The 25,598-nt window shown below is 40.2% G+C and overlaps 1 protein-coding gene across 9 annotated transcripts in view; it reads left to right on the top strand.

Annotated features, from left to right (window-relative positions):
- Window positions 1-25,598, top strand: part of SRGAP2 (SLIT-ROBO Rho GTPase activating protein 2) — a 235,405-nt gene that overhangs the window by 49,403 nt on the left and 160,404 nt on the right. The window contains exon 3 of one of the 9 annotated variants that reach the window (XM_082459155.1): window positions 15,594-15,748. The exons of the other annotated variants lie outside the window; for them this stretch is intronic. The gene's annotated coding sequence lies outside the window, so the exon portion shown is untranslated. The remainder of the gene's footprint in view (window positions 1-15,593; window positions 15,749-25,598) is intronic. 9 annotated transcript variants of the gene reach the window in all.

Raw genomic sequence — 25,598 nt, 5'->3', positions numbered from 1 at the left:
AGTTCTAGGTGCTGGGAACCTAGGGGTGAACAAATCAGACAGTCTCTGCCCTCAGGGAGCCTATATTCTAGTGGTGGTGTGAGGTCGTGTAGACAGACAATGTGCATGATATTTTTCAGATGGTGATAAGTAATTTGAAGAAAATGAATAGAAAATAAATAAATGGAAGTTAGAATGAGCATCAGGGTAGGTGCTGACCTATTGGGGTAGTTAGTGAGAGCCTCTCTGAGGAGGTGACATTGGAGCTGAGGCAGCTACAGGAAGATGTGGGGAAGAGTGGCCCTGATGGGATGAACAGCAAGGGCAGGGACCCTGAGATGGGAACATATTGGCACAGTGTTTGAGGGCCATAAAGAAGATCTGGGGGGCTGGAGCATAGAAGGAAGGGCAAGTGGTACTGAGGTGAGGTTGGAGGGCCTTGTGGGCCATGGGAAGGAATTCGGATTCATTCCAGTGGAGTGAGAAGCACTACAATTAATTAAGTCAGAGATTGGCAAACTATGGCCCATGGGTCAAATCTGGCCTGCTGACTGTTTTCGTAAATTAAGCATATTGGAACACAATCATGGCCATTGGTTTACAAATTGCCTATGGCTGTTTTTACATTACAAGAGCAGAGCTGAGTAGTTGTGACAGAGAACATATGGCCCAGAAGCCTTAAATATTTACTAACTGGCCCTTTATAGAAAAAGTTTGCTGACCTCTGAATTAAATGCTCTATTTAAGTCTTGAGAAGACACTCTGGGTGCTATGTAGAGAATGAGTGGTAGGAGAAAGAGTATATCTGAATAGTTCAGATAAGAAATTACTGGATGTTGAACACCAGAAGGCAGAGGTCATTTTGCTTTTATTCTGTTTAAAAGCACCTAGCTGTTATCTATCCTCTCTAAATATTGTTGATTGAATGATGAGGTACAGATTAAGGCAGTGACAGTGCAAATAAAAAGGAAGCAAGGCTTTGAGAGATATTTAGGAGGTTAAAAAATCAGTACAGCTCCTTGCTGATGAGTGGATAGAAGTAGGGGCAAGGCAGAAGGAGTGTAGGATACCCTTCAGCTTTCTGGGTTAGGTATCTTGGTGCATGGCACTGCCATTAACTGAGGCAGGGAGAGTGGAGCTAGAAAGGGCATATGTTGCCAGGGAGAAGGACATGGGGCACCCAGGACGTCCAGGTAGAGATGTCCAAAAGATAGTTGAAAGAGGTCTGGAGCTCAGTGGCATGAGACTCAACTGGTGGTGACAGGCATGTTGGAGTCATTAGCTAATGCAGGCTCTCCCAGGAAGAGGAGGGCAGAACTAGAGCTCATGGCATTTATTTCCTCTACAGACTTGGATCTAGAGAGGAGGCAAAGCTACACTAGCTGTCTGGACGGTTTGCATCCGTTAGTCTGGTCGTCTCGTGACTACAGGATATTTTTTCTGTGGAGACTGGCAGGCTCCCATGAGGGCTTGCCTTACTCACTCTCCTGGGTGCCAACCTCTTTCCCTTAAGTGGGGTGACTGGGGCAGCTCTGGGGGCTCTTCCTTCCCAGACTCCCTGCTAACACGGGAACATCTGTGGCCTTTTAACTCTGCAGTTGATTCGTGTCTGCATTTATCTTGTTGAGGATCTGGATAGGTAGGAAGGTCTTAGCTGGCCTAGGAGTTTTGTTAAAGCAAGAACTCTCTGACACCAGGGTTAGACAATTGTTTGAATTTTATTCATTTTGGTGCCAATCCTCTTAACCCACAAAGCTAGATAAACCCCTGACGTGCCCCTCTATTTCTCCCTTCTTTCTACTTGTTTGGGGCAGGGAAACCACAGGAGCGATTTATGAAAAAGCACTTGTATTGAAAGTGGCCTTAAGATAGTTGTAATCCTAGACTTGGATGTAAATCTCCCCTCTTCACAAAAGTCCATTATGAAAACCCAAGAATAAAATCACAATTGTGAAAAGACGAAGGCCACTCTCTACCCGGTTCTCCCCACACCCCCGTTTTTAGCGTAGTGTCACGTTTCTGTTGTTTTTGCACATTTTAGGAGGCTGAGTTAACCCAGTCTTAAGTATAGTGTTCAAATTTTTATGGGCCCTCATGTTTTATCGGTTTCTCCTTCCCTAAGGAGACAGTCAAGTAATAGTCTTGTTACTCCTCTCACCTAAATTATTACTGCCCTGAGGTTAGTGACTCCGAGCAGGCCCAGGTAAGAAGTCTGAAGCCTGGTTATTTGACCCCAAAGTGGACGAAATAGAGCCTTCTAACCCTTACTACCAAATTAATAGGTAGTAAGTATAAATTAAAGACATGGAAAATTATTTTTAAATGTATATGTTGAGAAAAATCACTTCCATCTCAGCCCTGGTCTGCCCAATAGACCCCCCTGCCCCTTATACATGCCACTCAGTAGTTTCTTATATATCAGTATAGTATTTCTTTATGTAAATACAAGCAAATAAGAGTATATATCCTTATTTTCCTCCTATTCTTTTGTACAAAAGGCAAGTTATTATTTTATTTTATTTTTTTGTTCTTTGTTGTCGAATTTTTTTTTTATTGAAGTATAGTTGATTTACAATGTTGTGTTAATTTCTGCTGTACAGCAAGGTGACTCAGTTATACATATATATATATATATACATTCTTTTTCATATTCTTCTCCATTATGGTTTATCCCAGGACATTGAATATAGTTCCCTGTGCTATACAGTAGGACCTTGTTGTCCATCCATTCTATATGTAATAGTTTGCATTTACTAACCCCAAACTCCCATTCCATCCCTCCCCTCGCCTTGGCAACCAAAAGTCTGTTCTCTATGTCTGTGTGTCTGTTTCTGCTTCGTAGATAGGTTCATTTGTGTCATATTTTAGATTCCACATATGAGTGATATCATATGGTATTTGTCTTTCTCTTTCTGACTTACTTCACTTAGTATGATAATCTCTAGTTGCATCCATGTTGCTGCAAATGGCATTATTTCATTCTTTTTAATGGCTGAGTAATATTCCATTTATATATGTACCACATCTTCTTTATCCATTCATCTGTCAAGGGACATTTAGGTTGTTTCCATGTCCTGACTACTGTGAATAGTGCTGCTATGAACATAGGGGTGCATGTATCTTTTTGAATTAGAGTTTTGTCCAGATAAATGCCTAGGGGTGGGATTGCTGGATCATATAGTAATTCTATTTTTAGTTTTCTGAAGAACCTTCATACTGTTTTCCATAGTGGCTGCATCAGTTTACATTCCCACCAACAGTAGGAGGGTTCCTTTTTCTCCAAACCTTCTCCAACATTTGTTATTTGTAGATTTTTTCATGATGAAGGCAGCATGTTTTATAATTCGTTCTGTAACTTGCTTTCTGTCCTTAACAGTATGTCTCGGGGATCTTTCCATGTTGGTACAGAAGGAGCTTCCTCATTCTTTTCTCAGAGCTGCATAGTATTCCACTGTGTGGATGGCTGCCTCCTAGTTTACTGAACCAGTCCCTTAGAAATGGACACTTGCATTGTTTCCAGTGTGTGCTGTTACAAGCACTACCTCAGTGAACAAAGGCAGCCTTTTAAAGGATTACACAGCACTGCATGTGCTACTTAAAATGAGATTTTTATTTCTCATTCTTAGAATGCCGGTTGGTTTTATTGGTTGATAAATTCCCAATTACTGGTATTCATGAATGAGACATTGATGATGGGACCGACATCCCTTCCTAACCCTAAAATCATTAGTATGACTGCTCCATGGAGGCATACTTTTTTTAATAATAAAACCTTGGGAAATTTTAATAATGAAACCTACTTAAGGCCTTTTGCTCAAGAAGTCTGAATCACTGATCAGTGCAATTACTGCTGTGGCGGTAGAGCAATTTAACAGGATAATAGCGAATAAGATAAATTACTCTTCGGATTTTTAATGGATTGATATGCAGAAGTATGCAAGGGAAGATGGGGTGGGGGAGGAGCACTTTCTGAATTTCAGTACATCGCTTTACAAAATAGGGAACTGGGCCATTGTAACCATTACTACTTGGGATGAGTCATTCCGTACCAACCTCTGGGGCTCTGTGGTGGGTAGAGCATCCTGTTTATTATAGACAACAAATTGAGTTAATTCTCTTGTTTGTGTGCCTCTGTGAAGCGGGTGGAGTTTCTAGGTGACTTGCTAATTGTCTTATTTGGAATATTCCCCTTTCCGCTAAGGAATTAGTATCTTTGGTGTGAAAATAAGGAGGCAGACCCGTTTTACAAATAACTGCTGGTCAGGGGAATAACAGTTTCTGCCAGGTGAGTGGTTAAAAAAAGGCAGACTGGAAAAATAACTGTGGGACGTCGGTAAGTGTTCGGCTCTTATTTACAAGGCTAACATAGTCTGCCTGTGTGTTGGGTGTGGGGGAGGGGACGGATCAGTTAAGAAGTAAGTACAGTGCTTGCTTTGTGTGTCCCTCAATTTGTGTTTAGGGGAGAAGGGTGGGGATTTGGGTCACATGGGGGAGAGGGGCTTTCAGAGGAACCAAAGGAAGCAAATCCAGGAGACTTGGCTGTAGTTCCACCCTTATGGACATTCCTTGGCACCTGGTCACATTGTGGAGACCTTAACATCTTTCGGGTATTGATCTTGTACCTTCATTCTCAGTACAAAACACTTAACACCCATTATCTGGTTCATGCCCACCAAAGCCCTTGGAGTAGGAGACAGCAGAAGAATGAGGCCTTTTCTTTCTCAGTGGTTCATCAGCATTAACATACCTTAAAGTGCCATTGGATTTGGAGTACTGTTGTGTTAATATTAAAGCAAACTAAAGTGTCTTGGAAGGTAGAAAGTCCTTTTGGAAAAAGGAGCAGGGGTAGGGCTGAGAGAACCAGACAGGTAAGGATGCTCCTCTGAGCTGGAGAAGGGCTGTGCCCAGGGAAGATGCCTCAGAGACAGTCTGGTCAGAGAATTTTGTGTTCAAATCCTAGTATGCCCTTTGGCTAAATTATATAACCTTTGATTTATAATTATTGTCATGTGTAAAATAAGGAGAATGATATCTACTGTGCAGAGCTTTTTAAAATAATGATTAAATGAGATAATAGATACAAGTAGGCTCTAATAGGTGGGGGCTGCTACTAGTATTAGCAGAGAGTCTTCTAAAGGGGCTCTTTTATAGATTTGGAGAGAAGGAAGGTACTTTCTTTTGCATGAGGACACTGGTACTTCTGGCAGTAAATCAAGAGGGCTGCCTTTAAGACTGGGAAACATATTGACAGTTGGGAGGAAGGTGTTAGTTACCATGGCAACTTGGGAATTCATTTGGAGAGAGAGTTGTGACTGGAGGTTATCTCACTGTGAGAGTCTGACTGGTGGAGATAAAAAAAGGCCCGTCTAGCAGGAATGAAATCACGCTTTATATTGGCAGGAAATACCAAAAGACGAGCTCTAGGGAAAGTTCTGTACGTGGGTCAGAACATTGTGTGGGCCTTCCGTGATAATGGGGTGGGGGGTGTCTTTGTGGGTTTAAATGCTGCTGCCAGTTTACTGCTTTTGTTCACAGGTATTACTTGGATTAAAAAAAAAAAATCTATGAATGGGATTTCAGTGAGTTTTTGTTTTTTTTTTTTTGTCATCTGAAAACATGACATCAAACTGTTACACCTTTTCCTGCTGTTGGTTATCAGTCCCCAAGAAGGGGGGACTTTCAGTTACAAAGAGCATGAGTACCGAGTGCATCTTAATCATTTAGTTTGTTCCTGAGGTAAATGACATGATGAATACAGGTATTTCCTCTTGATTGGGCAATTAAGACATATTTTCTTTTTATAAAGGCTTTTCCAGTAATATCACTCGATAACTGATTGTGAAAAGCTTTTTGGTATGATGTATGTAATGTCCATTGTTAGTTTGATTCTTTAGTACATCTGTTACCTTCTTCTAATTGCAACCTTACCCAGACACAGAGGAATGGACCCAATGAACCCCCTTACAACAGCATGAGTCTAGATGTGCTATTTAATTCTCCATAGGCTTCCAGTGCTCATATCCACTTTTCCTTTTCCCTTTGTAGTTAGATGTGGCCGTTTGACTTGCTTTGGCCAGCAAATGTGGCCATACATGGTATTTCTGGGCAGAAGCAGCTGTCAGTATGAGACAAAGCAGTGTTCTTTTTTCCTGCCTCAGTGATATGAAAATTTGTGACCAGGTAGAGCCTCTGTCAGTCTGGGTCCTTGAACTACAGCAATGGACATATTCTCCCCTTTTAATTCATGTTGGACACACAATATAAGCAAGAAATGAGCTTTTGTTATGTCAAGCCACTGAGATTTGGGGGATGTTTGTTACACAGCAGAACCCAGCCCATCATCACTGCTTCAGTATTTACTTAACGTGTATTTTTTGAGTATTTGCTGCAGGCTGGGCACTATTAGGTTGGGATATAACAGTGAACAAGACAGACAAACCTCTTCCCTCATGGAGCTTACATTCTATGAGGGAAACAGACAATAAGTAAACAAATGAATAAAGATAATTACGAGTTGAGATAGATGCAATGAAAGAAAATAAATGAGGTCATGTGATAGACAAGTCTCCAGAGAACAAAGATGTCATGAGAAGGAAATGGGAACCACCCCCACCCCCCACCCTCTACCAGAGGTCTTGTTAATGTTCTTTAATAGTTCCTGATATTCTTAAGACTCTGGGTGCTTCCAGAGTAGTTTCAATTGCCTTGGAAAAAAAATAACACTAAAAGTAAGAGAGAAATTTGTCGTATTACTTGGTAGCATTGTGGCAAAATTAAATAGCTAGTATATTCCAAAATAAAATGACAGCCAAGAGTGATATCAGTTTGCTTTTCATCTTTGAAAACTCATTAGTATCCCACTGAGTTTACTGGGAGATGAAATCTGAGTTTTGTTTATGTGTTGTGTTAAGTCCCTCGCAGAGAGCACACATTTTCAGCAGTCAGACTGTCCCGACGTGACATCTGGTTGCTTGGTGGACACTGGTCCAGTTGAGTAGTGTTAACCTGACTCTTATCCTGAGCAGAAGTAGAACAGAGATGGATGCATAATCCTTATATCTTACCTAATACAATTTTGAAAGAAAATAGGATGATGAAATATTTCCTTAAAATTTCCGTAAATGTCCCCAATGAAAGTTTTGAGACTGGTTATAATTTTTCTGAAAGAAGCATAGCGATAGAGCTCAGGTCTGGTTGTTGAGGGACATTGGTTCCGTTGCCAACTGGCAGCGATTTATTTTATGTGACCATAGGACTGGAAGAAATCTCTTGGTACAAGAGTGGGCAACACCTATTCTGCTGTGGTCTGAAGAAGTGAGAAAAGTGGTGCTTGGGTGTTGTAATGGGGAAGGAGAGCTTTGTCTGCTTTTCTTTTCTCTCTTTTCTGGGACAAACCAGAGCAATCAGAATGGAGGAAGGTCAGGTGAGGAGGCATGTTTAAATGACAGTTAAAAGAAGAACAATTCATTAAACGACTGGGCATTAGGTGAGTATGGACTGCTGAATTCTATGAGCTAATTCAGAAAAATGCTTTTGCAGTCTCAATGCAAAGGAATCCAGAGGGTTGTACATGGTGATGTTTGCCCTTCATCAGTCAAACTAGTCTTATGATCATCCTCAGAGGTAGACTGAGAATCTCTAAGCTGGACCCCAGACCTTTTTTTTTCCATCTTGAATATTTCAGTCATCTCACATTGACATATGCTCTGAAAATCCCATCTGGGTGAAACTTCAGGGAAGTAGAAAAAAATGGATAAATGTAAGAACTACCCTGCATCCTTGCAAATATATGGGTATGTTGATGCAGTGTAAATTTCTGTGCCAGGACACGTGCCAACAATTTAATGATGTGTATAGCAAAGTCCTTTGTTACCCCATTCAGAAATCCTAAAATGAGTTGCAAGGCTGAAAGTATTGAAGCCTAAGGCCAAAAACAACTATCATGTTACCTAGGGTCTCATGAATAATTCAGCTGAGTTTAATGCTTTTTCCATGGTGAAAATAAAGCTGAAATATTTGACATAATGTAGGCAAATTATACCCCCTTTTGGTGGGGGGATTGGTTATGAGGAATGTGAGGAAGGGTGGGGAAAATTAAGGAATCTTTTCATATTTCTTTTAACTAAATATATAGAATCTCTCAACAGTCCATCTCTAAAGAAGTAAATATATAAAAATTCAAGTTAGAAGTTTAAAGATGTTTCCTTTGAATGCACATTGATAGCTGAAGTTTTGGGTTGGGCTTGAGAAACACTCCAAAAATTGCTCCGAAAGTCATAGAAGGGTGGTCAGAGAAATACCAAAAAGGAAGGAATGTCTGATATTCTTGGTGATACACAAGCCAAGGAGTGTTGGTCTGTTTTAGGAAAATAATAGTAAAATTATAGTTCTTGGGCATGAACAAAAAGAGCTTAGAGATGTTTTTGAAAGTTGTGTGCAAATTGAATTACTGTAAATCAAATAATAATTTAAAGGTATTAGGAAAACATTATAACAAGACCTGATAGACGATTGGAATTATTTTTCATAAAGTGAACATATTTCCTTCTCTCCAACCTAATTTTTAAATCTAGGATTTAGTATGTTGCTTTAACTTAAACTGGGACCTTTGCTATCTAGGGGATAAAGCTCTGGACATTCTGTATCTTCAGACTCTGGTTCTTATCTCCTAAATAGGTAAATTCCCCTAATTTTTTTCTACTTTTCTCCTAATAAGACAAGTAAGTTAATAGACTCTAAGAATGTTCAAGCTGGAAGGAACTTAGAGGTCATCTAGTTCAAGTCACTCATTTGACAGAAACTGAGACCTGGAGAGGTTATGTGACTTGTCCATAGTCTCCTGTTACAAAAGAGAAGGTGACTTATTATGAATAGGGCAAAAAGAACCCAAAGGAAGAAAATTCTTATATATTAAAGAGTATTTGGAAAGAGAAATAGACCTGGCTGGTGTGGCACATTTCTTTCATGCTCCATGCTTTTTATTGCTTGAAATATGATGTGATGCCTGGAAATTTAGTTGCCATTTTGTGATACAAAGTGCCATGCTAATTCACTAAAGAATAACAAATTGAGCCCTGAATCCCTTATGACATCATTAAGTTACTCACCAGCTCTGCACTTCCAGCCTCCAGGCTTCTTCATTGGAGTGCCTCTGCATATCATGGGCAAGGTAATTCCACATACAACCAACAAATAGGACAGAATTTTAAAAATCTGTTTGAAGTCATGGAGAGCCAACAAAGCAGTAAGACATTATGGGGTCAAGATCCTGGAGAAGAGGAAAACTCAGAGTGGCCCTGGAGCAACTTTTCGTCTAGGGGCATCTGGAAGATGCAGCTGAGAGGCTGGAAACCTAGCAGAAGTTTTACTTATAGGGCTAGGAGTAAAAAATTGTATTCAGGACCTGCCAAGGAGAGTGGGCTCTAGTAAATATCTTGAGCTTTGGGTTGATACTCTGAAGGGCTGAATTTTAGAATTAAGCATGAACTAGAAATTGACTAGCCCTCCCAGGGACTGAGGCCCAGCTTCATACTCTCTAACTGCCTAATTGGATTAAGGATCCTGATTGGATGGCTGTGCCTTAAATTATTTCTATAATTTTTTCATATAAAATATTCAGTAGACAATAAAAAACAAGCAGATATATAAGGTAATTTGAAAATACGATTTGACGACAAGAGAAATAACAGACGATAGAAACATTCACAGAGGATCCAAATAATGGAGCTATCAGACATGGATTAAAAAATAGCTGTGCAAAATATGTTTAAGAGTAAGAAAAAATTTGATGATTTTGACAGAGATCTGAAAACTATAAACAGGATAAAATGACAAATATCAAACTAAAAAATGTAACAAATGAAAGTAAGAATGTATTGAATGGGTCTCATGTAGTTGAAGAAAGAATTAGTAAACTGGTGATATACTAGAAGAAAATAGCCAATGGAAGCATGGAGACCAAAATTCTCATTTTAATATAAAAAAGACACTAGAGGTATAGGGAGCCACATGTGGAAAACATCTAACATACTAGTAATTGGAGGCCCAGAAGGAGAGGCAGAGAGACCAGGATAAAAGCAATATTTAAAGGGATAATGTTGAGTCGTTTTCCAGAACTACAAAATATTCAGACTATACAATCAAGAAGCTCTTTGAAGCATGCAGAATAAATTAAGAAAAGCACACTTTGGGCACATCATGGTAAAACTGCCTAAGAAACAAAGACAAAAAGAAAATCTTAAGAGCAACCAAAGGAAAAAAAAGACCTATTCAATGGATACTCAGTAGGACTGACAGCTGAATTTTCAATTGGGGAAAGAAAAAAATAGGAAGCCAGAAAAAAATGGATTAATATCTTAATTAATATTAATTAATATTAATTAATGGATTAAAGTGTTCATGGAATATAATTAAAGATAGACAAAAGCAAAGGTAGAGGTAAGAACAGAATAATAATAGAATAATGTATGTAAATTATACATATATTCTGACAAATAGAAATAAACCAAATAAAAATGAGGAGAAGAAGAGAAGGGACGTAGAAGACATTACGATTGTCACAGAGTTAATAGGTAGGAGTCCAACGATTCATTAAAGCTGACAAGCCAAATAGTAGGAGACTAAGTAAGGAGAAAAGGGGACTATGGACACTACAAAACGTATTAGTATAAAGATAACCACTAGAACAAAAATACCTACCCTCCCAAATAGTAAAAAAAGACTATAAAATGAATATAGCATAGTAGAAACAGTAAAAATGGTGTAAAACAATATAAACACAATAAATTTGTGTTGTGGTCACACAGAGGAATACTATCGCAGTTATTGATAAGAATATATGAAGTAGAAGTACCTGTAACAACATGGATAAATCTCATAATCATGCTGTTGAACAAAAGAGGCTCAAAACAAGAGTACATGGTATATGATTCCATTTAAAAATTTTTATTCCATTTTTATTTCAGATTTATTGATGTATAATTGACATGAAAAATTGTAAGATACTTAAAGTCTATATTATGGTGATTTGATACAAGTATACATGGTGACCATCCCCCCCACCCCCCATCTAGTTAACTAACACATTCATCACCTCACATCTTTATCCTTTTTGGGGGCGGGTGGGGGGATGAGAACATTTCAGTTCTACTCTCTTAGCAAATTTCGATTATACAGTTTATACAATACAGTGACATATATAATTACTCTCACCATAGATTCATTCTGCCTGTTTTTAAATTTCATATAACATATAATGTTACATATGTAATATGTTACATGGAATATGAACTTCATATATGATATGTGAAGTTTCTATATATGTCATATATTATGTATGTGCAATATATAATATAAAAATAATATATGAAGTTTAAAAGCAGGCAGGAGGAATCTGTGGTGATAGTGATCAGGATCTTGGTCCTCCTTTGGGGAGGGTAATGACTAGAAAGCGATGCAAAAGAGGTTGTGGAGCACTAGGGCACTGTTTCTCCATCTGAGTGCGAGTTGTGTGGTTTTGTTCCCTTTGTGGAAATTCTTTAAGCTGGATACTTGAGTTGTGTCCTTTTCTATATGTATGTTACATTTTAATAAAAGGCCTACATTTGAAAATATAAACTGTTTATAAACAAAAGACAAAGTGTAGGGTTAAGTCTCATGCAATCTTGAACTTAGTCATTGGAGAGTGATTTTAAATTCCAATTTATATGAACACTGTCTCTAGGCTATTGAAGCCATTTCCTTTTCCTTATGATATGTCAAGGTTGCTCCCTAGATTTGTTTTTGCCATCTCCAAATTAAAAATAGAGTCTAGAAAAACAGGATAGAGAATTCAGAAGCAGATCTAAATACACACAGGAATTTAGCATAGATTAAATGTGGAATTTCATATTGGTGGGATGGGAGAGAGGAATGGACTTTTCAATAACTGGTTTTGAGACAACCGGGTAGCCATTTAGAAAAAAATTTTTATTGGATCCCTATCTTCTTTATATGAAAGTAAATTTTAGATGGACTAAAAATATACATGGAAAAAATGAAACCATAAAAATACTAAAAGAAAACATGGGAGAATACTTTTTAAAACCATGGAATATAATCTAAGCATGATTCAGAAAATTCAGAAGCTATTTGAGAAAAGATTGATAAATTAAAAAAATATATAAAGTCAAAAGAATAAACTGGGAAGAATATTTGCAGCCCATGACAAAGGGCTAATTTCTTTTATAGATAAAGTGCTCACAGTCAACAAAATGTGAAAAGAGGTCAGAATCCAAAAGAAAAAATGAGCAAAGATACTACCAAATGTAAAATAGATAGCTAGTGGGAAGCAGCCACACAGCACAGGGAGATCAGCTCCAAATTGATCAGCTCGGTGCTTTGTGACCACCTAGAGGGGTGGGATAGGGAGGGTGGGAGGGAGATGCAAGAGGGAGGAGATATGGGGACATATGTATATGTATAGCTGATTCACTTTGTTATAAAGCAGAAACTAACACACCATTGTAAAGCAATTAATTATACTCCAATCAAAAAAAAAAAAAAACATGAACTGTTGATTCAAACAAACAAAAAGCCACAAAGACATTGCAACATACGATGCAGGAAAAGATGCCCAGATCTCACTCATAATAGGGAAATACAAATTAAATTGTAACTACAGCACTTAATCATTTTTCACATATTAGAAAAAGAAATTGCTAATACATTGTGTTCTCAGGGTACAAGGTAGCAGGCACTTATACCCTGTTGGTTGGGCGGTATCTGAAAGAATTTAAAATACGTATATCCTTTGACATAGCAATTCCCTTCTTAGACTTTATTCTATAGATATTCTCATATCTGCATTTAGAATGGCATTGTTTATGGTGGCAAAAACTTGGAAACAATGACAAGGATCATCAAAAGGGGACTAGTTGAATAAATAAAAGCACAACCATCAAGTGGAGTGCTAATGTGAAAAATCTCCAGGATATACTGTTAAATGAAAAAAACTTGGTAGAGAGTCAAGGGGGAGGGGAATATACACAGATGTTTGTATACACATAGAATATATCTGGAAGGATATACAAGAAAATATTAGCAGTGTTTCCTTAGAGGTATAGAATTTTAAAGCAGGGTCAGGGATAGGAGGGAAACATCTCATTGTTTACTGTTTTGCACTGTTTCTACTATTGGAAAGTGTTTCCCCAGGTGAATGTTATACCCCTTTAGGAAAACATAAGACAAAACAGAACAAGACAAAACCACTTCTACTGTCCGTAGTAATTCTTAGCAAAGATGCTGTTGGCATTTTGGGTGTATCTCTGTCCCTTTGGACTAAATGCCAGTAGCACTTCTCCAATCACTGTGGTGACCAAAAAACGCCCCTGTAGATTTGTGAGCACCCCGGGTGTGGGGTGGGGGGGTGCTGTTTGAGTTAAGAATCTAACTTCTCTTCAGGGTTACTCAGTTCCCAGGTTCTGCTACACTAGCAGGGTCTTACCATGGGCAGCTGTAGACCTTTGCCTGGAGAGGAACCTAAATAAACTTCCCTTCTATAATTCTGGGTTTTTAGCCAGTAATGGTAGACGTTGACCAGGGCCAGTGACTGGTTAGCGAGCTCTAACTAGGCAGCGTTGCACCTTTGCTGGGGAGAGACGTAGCCCTCAGGCTTTGGTAAAAATGGCCAAGAGTTCAGGAAGGAGGATTTTGGTTCCCTTCTCTTAAAAGGCGTGGAGGATTGGTTGTATCCTGATAGGATTGGTCCATTTTTCTAGGGTGTGCTTTTTAGCTTTTTTTTGTAACAACAATGACAAAATCCTCCTGTGCTATTCTCTGCCAGCAGAGTTTTCTGAGATGGAAGGCAACAGATGTTTCTGTTGGAAATTGGCATCTGTCTCTCCCCTTGCTTCCTCCAAGCCCGGGCCCGTGTAGCACTGAATTAACATTAGAAGCCTCTCTCAGGAGACTCGTGATGAAGAACCCATCAGGCCCTAGTGTTCCTGGAGGCCACGAGGAGAGCAGAAATGGAGGGGGAGCTGAGAGCTCTCTACCACCGGGGGGGCCGTGCTCCTGACTTGTCTGCTTGACAGTGGCCAAGAGCTGTTTCTGACCCTCCTGAAACAGGAGGCAAGCTTTTGAGACATTAGAGAAACCCTAAGCCTTTAGGAGTCTTTAGTCTAGCAGGGTCTTACACTGTGACACACCCAGGGGTAAAAACATCAAGGTAGAAATCTGTCTTCTTAGAACATACCCAGAAATAGTGATTCTCTATTTTGAGTCTTTTCTTGGGCAGCACGCTAACCAGGTGCCTTCTGTTATAAACTCAGTTTTTTCTAAACGTGCAACTAAATCACAGGAAATTCCCACCCTTTCCCAACCTCTTAGCTTTTCTCCTTTTTTAAAAAAACTGGATTTTCTCTCTCTTTCAGCCTCCCATCTCCTGCTTCCCTCCCCCCACGTGGCACCCCCAGGGACTGTCTCAGAGCATTCTGGATACTGCTTATGCTGATTTTTCAAAACATTTTAAGTGACATTTATTCCTTTTTTCTAATTAGGAAAGCAACATGTTTATCATAGACAATTTGGAAAATACAGGAGAGCAAAATGAAGAAAATAATTATCAAGAGAGACTTTTAACCTTTTCTTTTAAACTGTCATTTTCTCTCCATCTTTGAAGCCACAAACTCCTTCGCTCCACTTTTTGCATCCCTGAGGGTCTGGAATTTGGCACACAGAGGGTCAGAGACTTGTAACCCTGTGCTATAAGGGTACCGGAAAACAGCAGGCGGCCCTGGCTTGGCTTTAAAGCCTTGCAGAATGGGAGAAGGCAGTGCGTCTCTGGAGGACATTTGGCTTTGGTCACCTGCCAAGGAGGGTGGTTTCTGGGAGGAAGGACAGGAGTGGTGTGTACTAGACTGTGCAGGAGTTTTTCCTCCCTATACCTGGTCAGCTTTTGCTCTTGGACAGGGGAAGAAGATGTCTGGGGATGCGTGTTTTCTACCAGAATTCGAGCTCTGTTGCCTTGGCTTTCCTCTGTGTTCTTGCGTTTTTAGGGTGGAACCTCTTTGTTGTGAAATACAGATTGTTCATGCTGTTGAATTTTTCAGCGAAGAATTGAGACCCAGAGAATCCTTCTGCCTGAAGGCTTTGGACTTGTGCTTGTTCCTGGCGGATAATGACAGTAGGAATAAGTGGCAGAGAGGGCTGATATCACTTCAGTTGCAGACTAACCCAGACCCTGGAGCAGCCCCCTACCGAGGACAGCAATGTGAAAGCTCAAAAGAGACTGTCCTTGTTTTGATGACCCTCAGAGTTCAGGCTTCTGGGGAGACTTTTCATTTTCACAAAAACCCTTCTGAAGTTGAGAGATGAGAATTTATGAGCTGTTCCAATTGATGGTGTTTTTTGTGATATCAGATATGTGTTTCTATGAAGACAATTGGAGGTCGGGCCTGGGAAGGTAGACATCGTGTGGCAGGGAGCTTTGCAGAATTCCCTTGCTCCCAGTTTCTATGATTTTTTCCCCCCACCCTTTTACCCAGTCAATTCTGATACCCCAGTATCTTTTCCTTTATCCCCGATCAAGAGGTGCTTTTATTCCTTATTCTCTCTGAAAATTCTGTATTTTTCAGAACAGGATAGAGGAAAAGGGAGAGAAACAGGCTTATAAATGACTCTGGAAGTTTAAAAAAAAATCTCGGTGAATGACTGCCCTTGAAGACTGTAAGAATATGATGTAAAGATTCTTTCTACCACCCTTCTTGCCAGACGACTCATCAAGAAACACGTATGTGTTCCTCATCGTTGCTGGCAACCCTCTGAGTTCTCCCTGCTTCTGCCTTGCCCACTTGACTTTCCTCTTTGTCCACTCTGGGGATGGGGGTGGCAAGTAGGTACAGAGAAACCATTAAGAGTGACCTGGAGGTAGGTGCAAATTCTTTCTCGTCTATCCCTAACCAAGGGCCTCTACTAGGTTTGCCCAAAAGTCCCCTCCTGGAGCCTGAAAAGGAGCCTGCTGTGCTGTAGACTGATCAGGGCTGTGACCCATAAGTTTTTGTCTTCTCCACAGAGCATAGTAAGAGCTCAATAAAGAGTTGTTACATTGAAGTGGTTTGAATTAAATAGGATTTGTATGTAATTTTATATTCAGTCTGTTCCCAGTCTGAGTTACTTTTCAAATTATATATTGCTGCTCTGAAGATTGTCATTTCCTGAATTTTCCTTTCTTTGTTTCTTTTCACCCACTTGCTTCCATTGTTCCAAATTTAGGCATACTGGAAGTGAGACTAGGTGGGTGTGAAAATAACTTTGTTCAGTCAGGGGAAGGTAGGCGAGATGGATTACTAAAACCATCAAAATCTTTTGTTTAGGTTTTAGGGTCAGAAAGTGGAAACCGTGGTAGAGCAGAAAGGACCAAAGTGACAGTAATACCTTGCTTTGCTTTAAATCCCAGTTTGCCTTAGAGCATCCATCTGCAGTGTGGTGACGGCAGGCCTTTCAGAGTCCTTGGGTTTAATGCCCACAGAGAACAGCTCCTGTTGGGTGGGGCAGTCTTCTCCGGACCTTCTATACCTACGGCAGCCCTTTTCTCCTCCCTTTTTAGCATTTGGCGCTGGGTTTCCCATGTCCATTCCCCACACCCCTCACTCCATGAAAGTCAGGTAAAAAAAGCCGTTAGCTTTCTGTCTGCCCTGCTTTTAATCACTTTCCCAAGGCAGCAGCGAGTGCAATCCCAGTCCCTTTCAACCCCTTCTACGTGGGTGTTAGACTGAGCGTTTAACTTCTCCTTCTTTATGAAAATGCACATTAGCTATTCAGAGACTTAATCTCCTAATGATTTGTGTATGTTGGTAGAAAGGAAAAGCCATCATCCCTGGCTGGTACACTCAGATGTTCCTTTTGGTACACTGATGGCAGGATTTCAAAAGTGAAGGACCATTTAATTTAATTTTGCACATGGCAGGAGGTACTGCAAGAAGCTTGGTCACAATATGCCCCCTCCAGGGAGAGTGACTTCAGTAAATTCAGGTTGCCTGAGGGGCTTAGATGTGAGGAATCTAACCCTCTGCCTTCTTTCTCCCTCTCCTTCATCATAAAATGTGTTTTTTGTGGGTGGGGGGAATGGGGAAAAGGGAGAGTAAAGAAAATTGCCTGGGTTGAAAAGCCAGTGACTGATGTGAGATTGCCTTTTGCAGCGATGCTGCTCTGGGCATATGGATTGTGACCAGCTACAGATTAACCTCTTCCCTCTTTAATTGTTTTATGGCCTCATCCTTCTGAAATTGCCCCCTTGTGGCCTGAAATCCTTTCTGGGGTTTTCCTTAGGCTGGGGGCTGTGCTTGCTGGTGGGAAATACATCTACCCATCTCCTCCTCAGTGACACGGAGGAGGAGACCAATGGGGAAGCTTCTTTGAACTTTCCTTACTTTATTTTTAGGCTGGTAACTTCCCACAGAGAAGCAGGCTCAGGATCCTGAATTGTTATTGCACAGCGGCTGGATATTTGCTGCTGAGTTCTGTTAAATTTCAGGATTGGAAATCTAAGCTGTTGGCTTTTAAGCCCGCCCCCAAAATGTTCACATATCACCCTTGGAGCCAGTAGACACACCCAAAGTCTTGGTGGTTTTCACAGCCTGGCCTCTTCATAAATCATTCTAGAGGGAGCTATAGGCATTCAGAGACTTGACAAAAACATATTCCTAAAACTTCTGTTTGTTCCTTCTCTGGTTAAAGGTAAATAGAAATGGCTCATGGATAAGTTGTGAACTTTTAAAAGTTTCTGATTTTCTGTAAACCTCTCTCCTTTCTTGGCTCTTTTCTCCTTTTGTGGTGGCTGTCATTCTCACCTGCAGAAAAGTATTATTCTATAAAAACAGAGGAGGATCTGATAGTATTAATTTTATACTGTTGGTTTGACCATTATCCTGTAGTGTAAATGAACATTTGTATTTCAGTCATTCATCTCCATCTGTGAATAGAAGGCCCTGTTCTTGTGTTAGCCATCACCAAGTAGGTGAAGAAAGAACTATATTCTATACTATACATTTATTCATCCCTGTATTTACTCACTCATCTATTCATTCGACAGTTATTTTGTTGATCATCTGTCAGGTACCTGATACTACTCTAGGTGCGTGGTTTATATCAGTTAATAAAACAAAGATTTCTGTGAGTTAACATTCCAGTGGGGGAAGATGGAGATAAATAATAAACATGATGGATATGTAAATTACTTAGTATTTAGAAGGTCATAAGTACAGTAAAGAGGATCAGGGTAGTGAGGTCTGGTTGCATTTTAAAACAGGGAGTGGCAAGCCTTTAGGTGAGGCCTTATAAAGTAGGTCACATTTGTGCTAAGATTTGTGCAAAGATTTGAAGGAGGGGAGGGTGTCAGTGGATACTAGGGGAAGGAAGAGCATTCCAGGCTGGGGAAACAGCCAATGCAAAGGCCCTGGGGCAGGGTCAGAGGCCCAAGTGTGCTTGGTGTATTTGAGGAATAGCATGGAGGCCTCTGTGGCTAAAGCAGAGTGGTTTGGTGGGGATGGGGAGGAGTAGGAGATGAGGTCTGAGAGGAGGGGCTAGGGTCTATAGGGGAAGACGAAGTTTGATCATGTCATGCCATGTAGGCCATTGGCTTTTACTCTGTAATTATCTATGTGTATATCTCTATCTATACATCTATATACATAACTACATCACACTAGGTACCATCATATCTTACAGTTTTGTATCTCTCCCATCTTCTTAACTCCGTAAGGTCTGTCTTTAGGAACTGGGGGTGGGAGGGAGGTTGATTATGAGGGAGAATGTAGAGAAACTTATACCAAAGCCTTACTAGAGACCTGAACCTGGGCTTTTTGAGACTTGGTCCTTTGGTAAGGTTCCTCCCATCCACCCTTCCCTGGCACACAGAACAGGAAGTCCATATATTTTTCTTAACCCAGCTTCTCCCCTTCTTCTGCTTAAGAATTCTTCTGCTTCAAGAATGATTTTTGGCATATTTGGCATAAATATGCTTCAGAGAGCATCCTGAAACACTTTTCTATGCCACTGACATGATACTTTCTAATTCTGGAAAGGAAATTTCCAATAACGTTTAAGTGAAGAAATAGACGTGAAAGCCCTTTGAAACTCAAACTCCTGGAAGAGATGGTCAGGCTGCATCACTAGAGAGCCTGCATTACCCACCTTCATACCCAGAAAAGCACAGCCAGAGCAATACTCTTGGGCAGGAGTTCTCTCTTGGTTGGATATTGGGCAAATCTGGATCCAGTCCAGCCCTGACTTTTTTTTATCAGTACCTAGTCCCTGTGTTTCTTTGTGCTAAGAAGTCCGGTGGTGGCATAGTTTTCCACGGGGGGATGTGGAATGGTTTATTCTAGATGAGAATTTCATCTTGTGTACCTGATTTTCTATTTGTTTTGTTTTCAAGAGCTGTTGTGTTACTGCCTAAAGTCTCCAAACGGATTTTGAAAACACTGACCAGAGCCCTGTCTGCAGACTAGTGTTTTCTGACTGCAGAAAAATTGACTTTGCCAAGCAGGTCATGAAACCAATTTTATCACCCACTCACCAGGTTTTTTTTTTTTTTTTGGCTGCATTGGGTCTTTGTTGCTGCGCGCAGGCTTTCTCTAGTTGCGACGAGCGGGGTCTACCCTTCGTTGGGGTGCGCGGGCTTCTCATTGCGGTGTCTTCTCTTGTTGCGGAGCACAGGCTCTAGGCACCCGGGCTTCAGTAGTTGCAGTGGTGAGCTCAGTAGTTGTGGCTTGTGGGCTCTAGAGTGCAGGCTCAGTAGTTGTGGCGCATTGGCTTAGTTGCTCCGCGGCCTGTGGGATCTTCCAGGACCAGGGATCCAACCCGCGTCCCCTGCTTTGGCAGGCGGATTCTTAACCACTGCGCCACCAGGGAAGTCTCTCACCAGCGTTTTGAAAATGTAAATGGAATAGTATTAAAAAAAGGATAGAAAATATGAAAGTGCATTGGAAGTAGAAAGGATAAATATTGCATCAATTTTTTTTAGGTGTGTGTGTGTGTGTGTGTTTGTGTATGTGTATACTGGGGCACAGCGTAACATGTATTGCTCATTATGGGTCACGGTCAAAACAGTTAAAACACTATCTTAGTCTGTCCAAATGTTGTATTTGCTTATTATGGGACTGGTGAGGATAGACGAGAAGTGAGTGCCTCGGAAGGTTCTAGCTCTGTGAGATAAATGTAGAAGTTGGAATGACAGTTTTTAGTTAGAAAAACAACCCAGATTGGGTTTGTTACTCTTCTATGACGGCAGAAGTTATTGTGCTAGAACATAATGCTGTTCAGGTCAACAGGAACTAAGCTGGCTGTTTCTCTCTGCACAAAGAGTTGTGCAATTTCCAGTGGGAACTCCCTCTGGAGATGGAGAGGGAAGGGGAAGGAAGAGTGGAGAAAGAGGCAATTAGGCAGAAATCTTCATTGTGAGTCTAGCTGACCCAGGATCTGCACGTAGTTAACTCTGAGGCTTTGTTGGAATCCGCCAGAGATTCACTGTGGAAGACACGAAAAGCACAACTCATTTCCATTTATTTCGGCTCAACATTTAGGCCAGCCTCGCGCTAGGTGCTGGGATGTAACAGTGAATAAGACATGGTCTTGGATTTGTGACGCTCTTAGCCTGGCAGGGAAAACAGATGTAAATTGCTAATTACTGTACATTGTGCTGAGTGTCATAATAGAAAGTGTGTATAAACTGGTCTTACAAATTAGAGGAACTGTGCTCTCAGCCTTTCGTTCTGAGAAATGTGCCATTTAATAAAAAAAGAACTAAAATAGGGTTTTTTGGGTTTTTTTTTCTAAAAGTTGGGGAAGTTACTCTGTTGGAAAGGAAAATGAAATTTCTAAGCACATTGGGTTCATCTAATCAGGCTACTGTGTTATTTCATGTCATTTACTCAAAGTATTTTAATGTCTTAAAAAGTATTTTTAAAAACAAATTTTTTGGCATAATCCCTGCCCGGAAAGTCTGGAGACACATAAAATAATGTAAAACGATTTTCTAGAATGTCCTTTAAAAATCCCGACAAAACAATAGGAACTTGAGCACGTTTCTCTGATGCAACCCACAGCACGGTGCTTTTACTTTCTCTTTGATCTTTTTTTTTTTTTAATTTATTTATTATTTATTTATTATTTATTTTTGGCTGTGTTGGGTCTTCGTTTCTTTGCGAGGGCTTTCCCCAGTTGCGGCAAGCGGGGGCCACTCTTCATCGCAATGCGCGGGCCTCTCACTATCGCGGCCTCCCTTGTTGCGGAGCACAGGCTCCAGACGCGCAGGCTCAGTAGTTGTGGCTCACGGGCCTAGTCGCTCCGCGGCATGTGGGATCTTCCCAGACCAGGGCTCGAACCCGTGTCCCCTGCATTGGCAGGCGGATTCTCAACCACTGCGCCACCAGGGAAGCCTCTCTTTGATCTTTAAAGTCAGTAATAACTTTTGGGGACATGTAAAATCATGACTAATTCAACAAAAGAAATAGCAATGCAAGTCACAGATCTAGAACCTGGGTCTCCCAAATGCAGGCTAATTTACTCCTGTCAGCTGCATTTGGACCAAGCCTATCCCATGACTGTGGAACCAGACTGAATCAAGAGCTGAGTTTTAATGTCTTTTCTTTAGTTTTTATTTTATTTATTTCAGTATTTTTTAAATTGTCAGCTGACTTTGCTCTGAATTTTGTTCCCGCTGACAAATTTGAATAAACCCATCTATGGGTTTGAACAGTGGAGTATTTTTTCAGAGGTGTGAAATGTTTGGACAGCCTTTTAACTGTACATTCTGAAGCATTTACTTCTTCTTGTCTCTAGGATTGAATAAAAGCAGCTGGTAAAATCCTTTCCACTTAATTGTTCGAGATGTGGCCTTCAAAGGGTGTGAAGTGGGTAGGCAGAAGATAAATACTTATCACAGTTTCTCAGATGAGGAAAGTGAAACCCAGAGACCTAAATCTTCTGACTCATGCAGATACCCTGCTGCTGCCTCTAATATCTAAATGATGGCACTGATCTACTCGTAAGATCGGTGCATGTGGTTGTTTTTTGGCTAATATTTGGAAGCACTAGGCTTTTTGTGTTTTGTGGGGAATTTGCATTTTGCTTTATTTGGAATATTCAGGTTGAGGGAGTCATTATAAGAAGAGTCTCAAAAGCCTTAAACCCTCTGAAAATAAAAAGTCTCACATTTCCCTTCTACTTTGGCTCTCTGTTGGAGTGGAACACTTATGTCATTAAAAACACTGTAGTTTGCTTATCTAATTTCTACTCCATGTGTTAATGGCTTCCCACTGCTCTTAGGAAAAATTCCATTCTTCTTCAGACTATTTGCATTACTCTCCAGGGCTTGATCCCTGCCTCTCTTTTTAATCAGTCTCTTTTTTTTCTTTCACCCTCTCACTTAAACTCTGTGCTTCAGCTAATCTGAATTTCTTAGATTTTTTTCAATTCCTTGCACATGGCTTCCTTTCTCTTGCCTGTGGGCCTTTGAGCATGCTGTTGCCTGTGGGCTGGAGCACTTTTCCTGCCCTCTTCCTCTGGCTCACTCTGATACTCCAAGACCTCTGAGAGCCCCTTGCTGAGCCCTAGACCAGGCTGGTCTTATCTACTCTATATTCCTACAGCACCCTCTTTTCTCCTGATTCTGGGCTCATCACACTGCAAGAACTTTTATAGTTTTTCTCTGGTAGATTAGTTTCCTTGGGAAGGCAGGCACAGGGTCAAGAGAAAAGAAGTTCCTTAAAATTACTGGGGTCTGATCAAAAAGTTTTTTATGTTAGACTGGCATTTTGTAACATTTTAGAATTTAGGAACTCCTTTCAGAGTAATATAATTTTGTAAACCCCCTCAAGAATTTAAAAGATAATGTTGTCACTTTTATAAACTATGATAAAGAAGTGAATTTAGGTAAAATGTTTTCTTTTATATCAACATTATTAAAATTATATTATAGTGTACAGTTTATTTTAACATAGACTTAAAATTTTAATAGCCTCCATTATATATCAAGATAATTTTTCTTTTCTCAGTTAGCAAGTGATATGCACTATTTAATTTATTTAAATAAATTATGAAAGAGTGTGATTTATCAAAATAAATTTAAAGATAAAATATTGTGCTTAATTTGGGACCAACTTCATTAAAATGTAGTTGGAAATTTAATGACTTGCTAATATATTTTTTTAAAAATAAGAGAAACTTGACTTCTTGACCCAATGTTTGGTTTGCACTCTTTAAAAAATGACTTCTTCTTAAATGTAATTCTAAAGTTTTGTTTTTAAATGGTGAGTTACTGCAGATGGTTTCAACTACATATCTTACAGGGAATAACACATTGTAGGTATGGAATGCCTTTCTTCTAACAATTGAAAAGTCAGTTTGGTTATGGTTATTCCTATGTCTTGTGTCTTTAACAATGGATTCATAAGATTGAATCACATGAATGCTACATGGTGACCTGGCGAAGACCATGTTGATGTGAACTGGATGACTTGATACTTATACTTCTAATTGACAATTGCATTTCATCATTTGTATTCTTAGGCTTCTTGTTTTCAACCCATAGTCCACTATGATTATACATTTTATGATATGTGGCAAAGAATTAAAACAATGAAAAACTGTAGAACGCTCAAAACCACCTTGGCCTAAATGGAGGTTGCCAGGGACTGGAGGGAAGGGAGAATGAGGAGTTAGTCTTTAATGCGTATAGAGTTTCAGTTGGGGAAGATGAAAAAGTTCTGGAGATGGATGATGGTGATGGTTGCACAACAATGTACTTAATGCCGCATTAGAACTGGACACTTAAAAATGGTTAACATGGTAAATTTTATATTGTGTATATTTTACCACACTAAAACATCGCCTTGGCCTAGTTAATGATGTTTGACTTGTCGCCACTAACCATTGTGCACACTCGTGTGATATATAGAGGCTCTAAACTTTCTAGTTTTAAAGGGAAAACAATTAGATTATTGATTAAAAAAAAAAGAAGTTGCTGCTCTGAATGCCATTAGTCATGTGAAGACCCTAGAACATATGTGTCAACTGCTTGGCATTCACAGTCTACTGCTTGGTCAACAGCCTTAGAAAAATGTAGGTGGACGTATTAGGAGACCAGGGTTTGAATCCTATTTGGGATAGGTAACTTCTGCGGTATGTCCCACTGTGCCAGATCACTAGTCCACATTTCCAGAGCAGACGGGCTTTTGCTGCTTTCTTCCTCATCATGAAAAGAGCAGAAGATGCAGGTAACACTGGAGGTGAGGCTAGAAGGGAGAGACACTGAAACCGTGGCCTAGCTTTGTGTGCCGTTCATGCCTTGTATTTGCCATTGGACCTCACTCATGAGTGACAAGGGGTTGGTCCTATGCCCTCTCCACTTTCCCCGGGGCCTCTTGGGGGTGGAAGAAGCAGATCACTCCACTTGCTGAATGACACTGCTGGGTGTTGCTGTGGGTTGGTTGGAGGGATAGGAACTTTTCCTGGTGGTAAGTGTGTCAGTGGGGCTCACAGGGACCCTTTTAAATTTTCTCACTGGCCCCTGTGATTCTGTGACCCTGGTTATTACATGTTCAGAAGTGTCAGCTTATTTGAAAGTGATACTTTTATTTTCTATGTAAGTATTACTGAAGACCATCACACTTTTGTTTGCAGGATGCTAACAGACTCTGGCATCTAGATTACGGCAGCAATATTGAAAAAATATTATAGTGGGTAGTGATATTTAGGAAAACGTTGCCAATTTTCATTCTCACTTGGGAGGCTTGTCTTTGCACTCTTTGGTCAGCCCTGGGCAATTAAAACTTTTGTTCCAGTAAAGTTTCCTCCTAAAAAGTTTCATCGGTTATGAAAAATGCCCTGTGGGCATTACGTTGTGAACTCTTTTGCGGCTATCATAAATAATGGGGCAAAAACACTTGTCAAAATATAGCAGAGCTGATTAGATAATACATCTCTCCTTTGATTTTTGATTGGTTTTCTGTTTTAATTTTTAAAGGAATAGCTGTCGCTTCCTTATAAAATAGGAAATGCTCATTAAAAAATATGCAAAACTGAAAAGTACAAAGAAGTCAGCAATAAATTGTTCCAACTTCTGTTACACCAAAAGAGTTCTACGTTCATTCATTCAATGAGTATACATTGAGTGCTTTCTATGTGTGAGGCACTATGACACCAGGGATCAAGTCCCTGCTATCGTGAGGCTTATGTTCTGGCGGGAGGGTAAGATGATAAATACATAACTAAGTAGATTTGTAAGTGTCATAAAGAAAAATAAAACGAGGTAAAGGCATAGAGAGAGTCAGGGGCTCTTTCAAATGGAGTGGCCACAAGGTTGCTCTGAGAAGGCAACATCTGGGCAAAGAATTGAGTGAAGTGAGGGAGCTAACCATGTGAATGTTTGGGGGAGTGTGCTTCAAGCTGAGGGAAAGCATATGCAAAGGCCCTGAGGTGGGAGTGTGCTTGGCATGTTCTGTGAACAGACAGGCCAGTGTGGCTGGAGACCAGTGAGTAAGGTGAACATAACAGAGAAACTGGAGAGATAGCCAGGGGTTAGGCCATGTAAGGTTTTAGAAAGCCTGCAGCTTTTTTCTACAATGTGAAGCTGTTGGAGG

Source organism: Balaenoptera physalus (assembly GCF_965194825.1).
Source record: "Balaenoptera physalus genome assembly, chromosome: 1".
NCBI lineage: Eukaryota > Metazoa > Chordata > Mammalia > Artiodactyla > Balaenopteridae > Balaenoptera > Balaenoptera physalus.
Note: the sequence above shows the minus strand (reverse complement) of the source record. Positions and strands in the feature narration are given on the sequence as shown.